We start from the raw sequence: 11,993 nt of genomic DNA, 5'->3' as shown, positions 1-11,993 counted from the left end.
GCTTGGCTCCGACCGCGGCCTCCCGGGCCCGCCCACCGCCAGTGCCCCGCCCCCGGGCTCCACGAGGCTCCGCCCTCAGCTTTCAGCCAACTCCGTCGAGCCGGAATCCAGACCTGGGGGGCCACAGGAGCTGTCGAACGCGGGATAGGGAGCGGGACTGGGGATGAAGTCGCACCATGGAGAGTTTGGCTGTATCAGGGTTGGGGGTTCCTCAGAGAAGGGAGGGAGCCTGCCTTTCCTCCCGAGCCATTGTCCCAGGGCCTGTGTGGGACCCCCTTGCCAAGTCACATTCTACCTAGAGCCAGCTTCCGCACAGCAACAAAGACCCTGCGAGACGAAGCCCAGATCTTTGGCTCTGGCGTCTGAGCTCCTGTCGGTCAGGTTCGTGACGACCCAGCTCACTAGCAGCCGCCTCACGGATGCACTGATGAGAGTTTTTCAACAGATACTCTCCGGGACTGTTGGCCATCACAGAACTCCCAGCCTGCTAGAGTCCACCTCCTAACCGCCCAGGGCTAGTTGCAGTGCAGAGCAGGGTCCTTGCTTTCTTGGCTTTGCTAGTACAGCCCCGGATTATTACTATTTCTGAGCTTCAGTTTGTGCATTTATGAAGTGTGTACTAACAGTGTGTACTTTACTATTTGTTAAACTGGCATATTACACATATATTAGAAAGTTACAGAAATGTAAGCAATTATGGTTGCATCTTTCCTGTAAGTGGCTGTTTTACGTTGCTTTTGCCTTCCTGAGTCTCCTGCATTTCTTTCTGGGTGGAACCTGTGCTTCTTTTCTATATGCCAAGGCCCATTGTAGGGCTAAATAAATATTTGTTGAAAAGTAAATAGATAAATATTTGTTGAGTGAATGAATGGATCAACAGGTTATCATTAATTGATCCCACACTGTGGATAGTGTATTATTATACTAGCTACCTGTGAAAAAATAGCAGCAAAGTATCATCATTCCTAAGTCATACCTCGAAGTATACTTCAAATCCAACACTTAAACTCCAGAACTTAAATCACAGAGCACAAATAATAATCACAGAACATTATTTGTAGATGACTTACGAATGGCATACATCCCCATGTTTGAACCTCAAGGCAAGTACCCCTATGTGTTTCCCATTCTATTTGCCTCAGAGAGTCCTCCATGTGTATCTCTCATGAACTCATTGCCAGAGTATGCTAAAGGATTCTCTTCCCCAGGTAGATATCCCTCTCCTGAGGACTGATCTTATTTCCTTGATATCCTGGAGCTTAGCACATAGGGGAGGGATCCTCAGTTTATCTTTAACAAATTCAACTGCTGCCTGTTCTTTTGCAAGGTCTCAGCCATTCCCAGATCTTCCTCTTTTCTCTTGCTGCTGACCCTACCACCCCAGAATATTGCTGCAACCCTCAGCCCTGCTCCTGCCTTTCCTACTTGCCACTGTCTCTTGGGCTAAAATATTTATAGGAGGTTTCTCCTTGTAAAAATGGCTTCCATACTACCTGGATTAGCGTTCAAAGCTTTCTGTGTTTGGACTCCACCCACATTTTCAACCTTATCTTTCTCTCTGCTGGACCTCATGCTTTATATTCTTACCAAACTGGTCTGCTTGCCTTACCTCAGATGTGCCCTCAGTCTGCCCTTCCTTGGCTCTCAAAGCTTCCTCTGTATGCTCACACATCTCCCTTACCTCTCTGACTCCTTACTCCTATTTCAGGACCAGCTCAAAAGCCACAACTCCCATGAGTTTCCCACTAATTTGGGATTATAATTCCTCTCTCCAAGGTTTGTGGTAATTTGGCACTTGACACATTCTACCTTATGTCATGATCATGTGTGGACTTAGCCTTTCTTGATCAAGGAGTTAAAAACACTTTCATGGAAGGGGCGTGTTTTATTTCAACTTCTGTCTCCGATAGTATCAACCATTCAAACAAATGTTCGCTAAACATTTTCTGTGCCGATCTCAATCTGCCAACTTGGAACCACCTTCTCTGACTTCAGCTAAGCAGTCTTTCCCTTCCTGGCCTCCTTTTGCACTTGGGGGCTGTGGCATTTTATTTGGTTCATCAGTTCTTTAATGCATGTGAATTTGGTTGATCTTCCCAGTTAGTAAGTTAGCTCACTGTAGAGAGAGACCTTATTGTGGGCACGCACAAGCTTTGGCATCAGACAATCTGGTCTTCATGCCAGCTTGGCATTTACTAAATGTATGACCTTGAAAAAGTTAGTCAATCTCCCCAGGTTTCTGGTTCTTCATCTACAAAGGAATTGCTTCCTTGGTGGTTGTTAAATAACATAAGGTACCTAAAAGCACTTAGGCTAACAGTCAGAATAATGTAAGTGTTTACTAAATAACACCACTCTCAGAAGTATAATGCTTTTATGGAACACATGATGGTTAGCATCAGTTGATAAATGAACATCAAAATGATAACTGACTGTGGAGAAAAGAGCATGGAACCTCTGCTTCTTACTCTGTGGAGAAGAGGTCCCATTAGATTAGATAAATGCTCTCCACTTCACTTCACTTTAGTTGTTTATATGATCTGGATAGTTCTAAGAGAATGTGCGATTCCTAGGCTCATTCAGAATGAAAATGATGCTTAGTATCAGGGCTTGGAGCATTTCCTCCTTTTAAAGTATTGGGTGTCATTAATGAATTGAATTTTTACTGGAAAAGACAACTTGGTATAAGAATCTTTAGGGTGTGTGTGTGTGTGTGTGTGTGTGTGTGTGTGTGTGTGTAGGATGGAACCCAGGGCCTTATGCATACTATACAAGAGTTCTACCACTATTAAAAAAGAGAGAGAGAGAGAGAGTTCTACTGCTGTTATGTCTGCTGTGAGGATCTTGGGGGAGGTGTTTGCTTCTGAGATTATGTTTAAGGTTGGTTTTTGACAGCATCTGATTAATACAAAATGAATTTGTTTAGAATATTTTTCTTCCCAAAGTTGAACTGAGATGACATATTTCCTGAAGGTGTTTTTCATTGAAAAACTAGTTTACTGAAATCACTAGTGGAAAATTGCCTGATTTCCAGTAATTTCTACTACTGTAAATGTGAAAATGGAATAGAATGCAAATTTATATGACAATATGGATTTCTATGGGTTTAGTTTGCAGTGCTTGGCACATAGTAGGTACTCATTTAAAGTTTGTTGATTGAATTAATAATTAGGAGTGCTATTTTTTAAAGGTAGTAATGCTTGCCAAAGAGTTATGAAAATAAAGGAAAAGCCATTGGACCCAGCTACTTAAGTAATTCCCAACACATGCTGCTGCCAATTACAGACTGTCAGTAAAGGGCCACGGAGGATTGAGGACAAAGACCAAGTGAATGTTCAAGGTCACCCGGCAAGTCAGTAATAAGGTTGGAATCAAAATATGGGCTGCCTGAACCCTAATATAATCTGCAGCATACCATGGGTGCATAAACCAGTGTACTCAGGAAAGCCAAAGAGACTATTTAGTCCACATAATGTCAAACTTTGATAGAGAAAAGGTGGAAAGTATAGCCCCTGCACTGATCTATGTCTGTTCATGACATGTTGGCTTGAGTGTCCCGATGGTCAGATGATTTGCATGAGTTTCATGAGTGAAGAGACCATGTTTGACATGCTGCTCTCTTTTGCTGTCAAGATGGTGGACCACTTCACACAGAGCTAGGTAAGGAGTGGGCTGGCTGGGCGGCAGCCTGCACTGTCAGGCTACTGAAGAACAGTGGACACTGAACAGGATGGAGAAAAGTGTACCTATCAGAAAGCTTCTCAAACAGAGTGGTTTATGTTGGAAAGAATGGTTGTACAAAGTCACTTTGTCCTCACCTAAGCTCTCTTTCCTTTATCAAAGAACAGATTGAAGTCACCATGGATGGTGTTAAACTACCTTCTCCATCCAAGCTTTAAGTCTTGATTTCAGAAAGTGTGGGGCTGTGCAGGGACAACCTCAGAGGCAGTGCTACAGGGTCTGTGCAGTGCAGGAGATGGGACACACAGCCAACTGACAGCCCCTCACTCTCTTCACAGATCCCAGTGGCCCTTTCAATCAGGCCCACACAATGTTACAGATCAATTGTTTTTCCTACCAATACCAAGGATTGAATCCAAGACCTCTGCAATGAGTTAAATCCTCAGCCCTTTTTAATTTTTTAATTTGAGACAGGCTCTGGGTAAGTCACTAAGTTGCCCAGGATGGGCTGGAACTTTGGATCCTCTCGCCTCAGCTTCACAGAGTGCTGAGATTACAGGCATGCACCACCACACCTGACTCTACAGAATCCCTCCTTAAAGGGAAACACACATTTAGCTTTCCTGGGATGACTTGGACTGGTACCGCTCTCACAAGGACTGAGCTCTGACAACCTCCAACAGCAAGCGCTTGTGTTCAGCCCAGTGCTAAGGCAGAGGATGCGTGTGTTCTGTCTTGAGGTCCTTTCTGGCTTAAAATTCTAGGCCACCAAAAATGTCTGATCATTCTTATAAAATATATCAAATGAAGGAAAAATACAAAGTCCATTTGGCAGAATTTTGGTTATGTTTGCTGACAGTCCAATTCAACTCTATGCAGTTCTTGTAATAGACAAAATGAACTGCTTTGCAAGATTAGGAATCAGACTCTAGTGCTGCCCATAATGTGACCTGTGACACTGCATAGGTTCAACTTCTCTGAGGCTCAGGTTCCCCATCTAAATCATGTGGGGTGACAAGCTTATTAGCTGTAAATTTAAGTGACGTAGTATTTAAAAACATATTGTTAGCATACCTGAATCAGAAGTACTAATGCATATTAAATTAATGAATAATTACTGAATTAAATAGTGAATTAATAAATACTAGCGAATGTTAATAGCATTCAAAGATTTATATGAAACTTTATGGGTGATAAAAAAAATAAGGGACAGCTATATGGCCTTCAGAGCAGCATAGAGGTGCAAAATTTAAGCGATAAGTAAACTAAAATTTTTTTACATGAAATATTTTTCCAAGAAAAAAGAAGAGTTAATGATGCATTCAAGAATTCTTGATATAATCAAATATGGCATTGTAACACATGTCATAAATGAAACCATATCAAAATAACAAACAGAAAAAATTTCACAAAATCCCACTGTAAATCTCCATTGAGAAGGAATAATAACTTTTAATCAACGATTTAACTTTTCACAGTTCCCACTGGCACCTCCTAAGAAAATATTATTTCTTTAAAATACATGAAGATGTGCTTATATAATGCCAACTCCTGTATATACATATAAAGACATGCACACATACAATTTCACAAGGCATTGCTGCATTCAATGTGTTTTGAAAAATTTTTAAATGTCATAGTAAATTATGTGTGGCAGTAATTATTACATTTAGACAACTTAAAATATAAACACAGAGGAATAGTTGGGAAACAAGCAGACCCATCCAGTTGACCAACATATCTATCTGGGAAATGAAAGAAGAGACAGCAATAGGAAATGGCTATCTTTATCTTTCAAACCAGCATTGTTCTCTGACCCTCTCCAATGGACATTTGTCTTAGCAATTGTTAGAAAATAGACTGTATGGTAAACTGGAAAGAACACTAGGGAAGTGCTCAGAAATATCAGCCGTGAAACCTCGATTAGCGGAGCCAAGTTACTGTTCTTTCGTCTCAGTTTCCACATCTGTACAATGGCTGTAAAAATTCCAGTGATGCTTATTTCATGAAAATGATCTGGTCGCCCCCCTCAAGTTACACATATGAAAGCTGAGTAGTGCAGTGACTCCCTTAAGGTCACATAGCTAATCAGTGACAGAATCAGGACTAGAAACTTGTCCTTTGAAGAGCTGGCCTTTCTGCCATAACAAAGCTGCCACTGAAGCAATAGATAGGGAACTGCTTTGAAAAAATGTAATATAAGCATTTTGTTCAGTCGAAGTATTATGGGGTATAATCTACCAAATCACAATCAGGGTCATCTTGAGGCAATTAATTAAGAAATGCCTTTGAGACCGTACCTATTTCTTTAGCCATAGTCATCTTTCTCTTAAAATGAAATGCACTCGGTTTCATTTCTCAACAAAGGCACAAGAAGTAAACAATTAACTGAATTAATTCAGAAACTGAAGTGGATTTTCAAGGACTTGACTTGCCCAAGCTAGTTTTCTGCAAAGTCTAAATTAATCAGATAATTGCTAATTCTCTCCTTTGTTTTGTGCTCCTCAGAGAGTCTATTTGTTAAAATGAACCTAGAAGCAGAACAGTCATTTAAAAAATGCAAAATACTGAATATGTATTAAATGAACAAGTTCCAAAGCATGTTGTTTTTTTAGGCACCATTTCTGGACATTACTTTAAAAGCTATTTTTTCTTCTCTGAATATGAACACTAATGTTGATTTTCTGATTGAAAGAGGACCTTTTAGCCAAAAATATAAACATCATGATATTATAAACATGATCTGTTGCATTATTAGTAGAAAAAAATTAAATGCTCTCCTGGCATGACTATAAACAACTTAAATCTTTTAGATAAAATTCTTACTGACACTTGAAAAATATAGTCAGTCTAGAATGGTTCTAAATAATCTTCACTTAACCATCAGAGCTTTAACACTAAGCAAACATTGCTAATTACCCTCCTAATATCAAGAAGAAAGTTTAGAAAGTAATTTAATTAATTGGCTCTGGAAAAATTAATTACATACGAAATGAGACTCATTATATGTTTCCTGTTTCATTAGAATTTCAGAGTCAGGCAAAATTGGTCTTATCATTTATCATTTCTCCCTGTTTTAGCTAGCATAAAACAAGACTATTGTGATGATAATTAAATATCTTGCTCAAATAAACTTAAGACTAAGAACAAAAATACAGTGTGGACACAGAGTGCACCCTTTCCATTGTATTGTGCTCTTGCATTTCAAAGTAAAGTGTTTTATTGTGTGTGTGTTTGTGTGTGTGTGTGTGTGTGTGTGTGTGTGTAGGTGGGAACTATTACTGAACTACAAAGAAATAACAGTTAACTTTCAAATGCAGTGCAGCAATATAATTTGGTTTTAAGGGCATTAACTAAAGTGAAAATGTGAGTAAATTACTTTCTGTAATATCATAACTGTTGATTACTCAAATAGTTTTCATAAACAGTTGGCAAATAGTAACTTACAACAGCTGTCACTACAAATTGAAAGTAAATGTTAATTTAGGAATATTAACCATGTGAACATTTCTGTAAACAAGACTTGGACGTCCAAAAATTACAGAAAATTGCTAGGTATTTTTAGCCAAATCTATTGCAACTTCACTCTCTCAGTTTTCAGATTCTTCAGTTTTACACATAAAGGTTGTAATACTTAAATGGCTTTTCAGAGATTCCCCTGTGTATACAAATAGCATGAGGAAATGTATTTGATAGATTTACATCTTGGAGGTGAGAGAATAAACAAACTATAGAAGTGGGGTTACCAGAGATGCATTTTGCTTTTTTAACCGAGAAAACAAGGAATGCATTTTAAAGAAGCACAGTTCAAGTGACTGTGTGCTAAATAAAGTAACCTGTGAATACTTCAAGCAATTATAGTGCTTAGATCTGAGGCTGAAACACTGGCTGCATGCTAAAAGCTAGCACTGTTCCTTTTTGTCCTGTTTGAACAACTTATTTCCTAGTAAAACTTGCATGACAGATTGCAAGCCCTTTTGTATAAACGACTAAACAATTGCACCAAGTATTAAATTTACTCTGATCCACACATGCGGTTCAGTGTAGTATTCAGCTACAGAAATGTCTGCTCTTAAATGGTTAAAATCATTGTTTTCTCAGGACACATGTGAAAAACACAGTGAAAGCTACAACAAAACACAAAATGCAGTACCTGCAACTGCCAGACCTTCCCAGAACTCACCCTTCGGCAGCTTAGTCTCTCCTTGGCAGCACTTCTGTGCCAAATGCTTCCACCTCCCAAAAATGTGTGTCAGCACAAGCCCAGACGAAACTTCAAATCCAGGAAAATGAAATTAACCATGCAGATCAAAGGCAGACGAGCAGGGAGATGAAATGCCTGTAATCTGATCAGTGATCGGTTGCTGAACATCAAAGGCAGGACTGAGCTTATATATATGCAAGGATATCCAGAAAGTTCACTTTCAGCAGGTAGGTAGCTGCCCTCCCACCTCCCAGGCCACTCATTCTTTTGTTAAATGTAGATCACGTTGTTTTCCTCTGATTTTTTTTTTTTTTTTTTTTTTTTTTTTGGATTTTTTTTTTTTTTTGCATGGGGCACTGCCGGTGGCTCCTCCATGCTGGGACTGAGGGGCTGGATCCACAGTTCTCCCCGTTCCCAAGCTGTGTTGTGGGTTGTGTGCTGGAAGCTTTTCCTAGCGCCAGCGGGCTCTGCTTTATCCCTTTCATCTTGCTGAACTGCAGATCCCATGACATCATTCAGCGCCGTGGGACTTAGGAGAGCTATAATTCAGCTCAAGAGAAGCCAGAGTTCTCCTGATTTCTAATCACATTAGTCTATTGTGCCCCACACAGGACAGTTTCTGTTATCTGTCCCCAGCTGGCAGGGACAGTGCTGTTGTGGACGTTCCTTGGGTGATAAAATCCCTGATGGACCGGGGTCAGGCCAAATGACAGCCCTTAATTGCCTTTTGGTTGATACAAATCAGAATTTCCTAGGAAGAGTGTGTATCAAGTATTCACAAAAGCTAAACAGCCATATTAAATTGCTAGAACTTTCCCCCAAAACATCTAGGCTACATTGCCAGAGGGACAGCGTAGTATTTTAAATTCTTGTTTTCAGTGGGACAAATCTTTAAGGATTTTAAGTGAACTATTTTTCCTGAAGTGTAAATTATTACCATTTGACTGCCAATGAAATAGTGGTGTTTTCATTAAATTAAGTTAAGGAGGAGAAAAGCAGCCGTTCGTCGGGAGACAGATATCTGCTACCTTGGGCAGAAGCTTAATCTTAGTTTTGATCTGAACTGGGGACTCTGAAAATACAACCTTAAAATGTCTAGTTCCTAGGCATAAGCCACAAATATTTCTTGAGCATTTTAAAATTTACAAAAGAAAACAACTATGTAGAGGAAAGCACGTGCTTTGTGATTACTCCACAGCTGTGTTCCTAGTTTTTCCAGCTTCTCCCAGAGACATAGTTTGGACTTTTAACTGAAAAAAATTACCTCTTTAGTCTTATTGTCCATATTTTAAAATTAAATTTATTGCACATTATTTAGAAATTTCTAATTTTCTTACTATTTTTCCTTAAACTGTCAGATTCAAAACAGTAAAGTTATTTTATTTTCAGTAATACATATATATATACATACATATATATATATATATATATATATATATATGAATAAGTTGCATCTTCACTGAGATCCAGAATACATGCATTTCTGAATCCCAGACAATTCTTTCATAGAATAAAAAGAAAATAATTGTTTTATATTGGAAACTCATCAACTCTTAAAAGGTCAGTGAAAAATATCTTTGTAAAACTTAGAGGACAGTACAATTTAATCTTTCTTTTTTGTAAGTTCCTTCTCTAATTGGTTTCATTTAATTTTTCCTGATATAATAATTGAAACTGTAGTTTATTTCCAGGCTTCTATGATTCTTGAACAAATTTTAATAGAAAAATATTTGGTTTGAGCAGTGTATGAGTTCAGTATAACATTGGAATAGTCCTATTTGTTTTTTAATGTTTTCTTGGGGGTCAGTAATGCCAGAGACTGAATACACTGGGTAAGTGCTCTACCACTGAGCTATACCCCAAGATGCAGTGTATCTCATTATTTTTCTACTTGGTACATCATTTCTCAAAGATACACAAAGCTAAGATGGTACTTGAACTCATAGGTGTGCTATTTTATTGCCCCCTTGAACCAGAAAATTCCTGTAACACCTGAACTTTACACACTTCCTGAGCTCTTTGAATTCATGAATACAAAGAAAATGTTTATAAAAATAAAATATCTCCAAAAGAGCATGTATTCATTTCTTTTTGAGGTGGTCCAACACTTCCACTTACGTGGAATCTATGTTCCATCAGCCTTCACTGAGAAAGTTTCAAGATAGGCTGATACACCAGTCGATGACAACTCCATGAGGTTCTTTGAGTAAGCAAGTAGACTCTATGCGTTTCCAGAGTTTAACATGAATAGAAATGGGTGAGGACCTGGGTCAGGATTCTCAGTTTTCCTGGAAGTTTACATGAGACATTTGTAAGCAAGGACACATATGCACACACCAGTCAAATTATCCTGTTTATACACATCTTATCAAGATTGTTCGTTCAAGATACATCTAAAAATGCAATATCACCACCAGTGGAAGGGGTTATTCATCAAGTGACTGAAAATTATTTTGAATTGCTCCTTTTGTGACCAAGAACTCCCCACATGTGAGATAAAAGGACACAAAGGGCAGGGTCCCATCTCTTTCCAGATGCAGAGTATGGCTAAAGACTGGCCTTCAATGAAGAGCAACCCGACCTGCTGCTCCGTAGCACTGTGCTCAGTCCCCTGAGCTCCTCCACTGTGAGGTGTGACCTGGGCCATTATTATTTTTGCACAGCACCATGAAAGGGGAACCGCTGCAAAGCTTTTCTCTTTCTCATTCAAGTAGCCTAGAGTACACGTGAAGTTCTAGAGATAAGAAATATGGTGCACATACAATCATATGCCACTCAACAGGGTGTTTTCCAAGAAATGTGTGACTCAAATATCACAGAGTATACCGACATAAACCTAGATGCAACATGACTAACATCCAGGCATCTGGGATGAGACATGATGAGCAGAACAACTCGGATTAGATCAAGCACAGAAGGAAAGGATGCAATCAGGAGACAAGATAAGCCCCAGGGCTAACTAAAACTTTTTTCATAATTTTATCTTTTCTAAACTATCTGCTTAGAGGGTTTGTTCTGGCTTATATCATATAAACATAGCTTCATTGCATAAATTGAAAGAAACAGGGCTGAGCTTCTGCTCAAATAACACACACACACACATATACATACTATTCATTTTTAAGAACTGTTTTAGAACAATTGAGTGGTTAAGTCAGAGATTTCTATATGCCCCCTATGCTCCACACAGTCTCCCCTGTTATTAGCAACTCGTATTCCTATGGTATATTTGTAACAATTAATTAATTAACATTCAACTAAAATCCATAGTTTACACCAATATTTCCTCTCTCTGTTCAGTTCTGTGGAATTTGGAAAATGTGTAGTGTCATGTGTCATCCAGCATAGTATCATACAGAAGTTTCTTTATTCAAAACATTGCCTGTGCTTCACAGATTTGTTCCCTATTCCTCCCCAGTGCCCCTGGAAATCACTGAACTTTGTACCATTTCCATAGCTTTATCTTTCCAGAATGCTCAGAGTTAGTAGTACAAAATGTATAGCCTTTTCCTGTGGCTTCTTTCCTTAGCAGTATGCTTTTAAGGCTCTTTCATTGATTTTTGTGGCTTGATAGCTTCTTCCTTCCTTCCTTCCTTCCTTCCTTCCTTCCTTCCTTCCTTCCTTCCTTCCTTCCTTTTTCTCCCTCAGTCTCTCCCCCACCCTCTTTCTTGTCCCAGAGATCAAACTCAGGTCTTTGCGCTTATAAGACAGGCAGCAGAACCACTGAGCTAAATCCCCTAATTTCTTATCATTGAATAATATCCCATTGTCTGTCCAGACTACCAGTTTCTTTACCCATTCACCTATGGCATGACACTGTGGCTACTTCCAGTTTTTGTGACTATGAAGGTTTTTGTGTGAACATAAGCTTTTAACTCAAAGGCAACAAATACCTAGGAGCAGGGTTTCTGGATCATATGACAAAACCATAGCTAACTTTATAAGAAACTGCCATACTGCCTTCTAAAATAACTGTGCTGTTGAGCATGGTGGCATACACCCATAATTCTAGCTCTAGGAGGTTGAGGGAAGAGGAGGCCAGCAAGTTCAAGCCCAGCTTGGATTATACAGGGAGACCCTGTCTCAAAAAAAACCCCAAAAAAACAAA

The 11,993-nt window shown here is 39.2% G+C and overlaps 1 protein-coding gene across 2 annotated transcripts in view; it reads right to left on the bottom strand.

Annotated features, from left to right (window-relative positions):
* The window catches only part of Tnfrsf19 (TNF receptor superfamily member 19), a 91,023-nt gene extending 82,814 nt beyond the window's left edge, over nt 1-8,209 (bottom strand). Inside the window, exon 1 of one of the 2 annotated variants that reach the window (XM_010607476.2) lies at nt 7,865-8,209. The gene's annotated coding sequence lies outside the window, so the exon portion shown is untranslated. The remainder of the gene's footprint in view (nt 1-7,864) is intronic. The other variant, XM_033759904.1, reaches the window with a different exon arrangement.
* Nucleotides 8,210-11,993: the final 3,784 nt, after the last annotated feature.

This window comes from Fukomys damarensis, unplaced genomic scaffold, assembly GCF_012274545.1.
Source record: "Fukomys damarensis isolate Sample0158 unplaced genomic scaffold, DMR_v1.0_HiC HiC_scaffold_38, whole genome shotgun sequence".
NCBI lineage: Eukaryota > Metazoa > Chordata > Mammalia > Rodentia > Bathyergidae > Fukomys > Fukomys damarensis.
Note: the sequence above shows the minus strand (reverse complement) of the source record. Positions and strands in the feature narration are given on the sequence as shown.